Source organism: Cynoglossus semilaevis, chromosome Z (genome assembly GCF_000523025.1).
Source record: "Cynoglossus semilaevis isolate Cse_v1.0 chromosome Z, Cse_v1.0, whole genome shotgun sequence".
In the NCBI taxonomy this organism is placed as follows: domain Eukaryota; kingdom Metazoa; phylum Chordata; class Actinopteri; order Pleuronectiformes; family Cynoglossidae; genus Cynoglossus; species Cynoglossus semilaevis.
Window position 1 is genome coordinate 18,162,099 of NC_024328.1, and position 864 is coordinate 18,162,962.

Here is an 864-nt window from a genome sequence, read left to right on the forward strand (position 1 = left end):
ATGCCATCAGTACACACATCGTGACTGATGACAGTCGTTGCCACAGTCTAATGCTCTGCTGCTTAATGTCCTTTTTGTTTATTAATTAACTGTAGGATATATATGCTGAGAGACACCTATTGATTCAACCGCTGCATTAATTGATTTTGTGCTTCACTAATCATATTGTTCCTGCAAAATCATTACGAGACCTCTATGTTTTCTTTGTGGCAGAAGACTGTTGCCGTGTTGTGTAGTGAGTGTTGATGTATTATTTTTTGATTAATATTCCTCTATTTTTATAATGTGATAGTTAGGGGGCGTGACTAATAAAATCAGAAAATCATACGTCTAAGGTTGGGTCAGATGTTTTATAATCAGTTTAAATCTCAATGGTTTTTAACCACAGACACTTTAAGAGCTGGAGACAACTATTCCAAACTTTTGTTTCATGTTGAAGTAACAAGAAAGTACTAGAAATATTTTGATGAGTCACTGCAAATGATTGGAAATCATATAGTAGAAGATTTAGACTATTTCTTAGTGATTTTAACTTTAAAATAATTTGTAAATTGTAGTCCTGTTGAGGTGAAAATAGATGACAAAGCGTACACATCAATCAGAACATCAGAACAACGCTGCAAGCCATGTTCACCAACACTGCCAACTGCATCTGGCTAGCTGTCAAAACCAGTATAGTGTCCACTTTTAACCTCCACCATTTGACCACATCCATCCATCCATCCATCCATCTTCAACCGCTGGGCCAGGTCGCAGGGGCAACAGTCTGAGCAGGGACACACAGACTTCCCACTCCCTCGACACTTCCTCCAGCTCTTCTGGGGGGACCCCAAGGCGTTCCCAGGCCAGCCGAGCGACATAGTC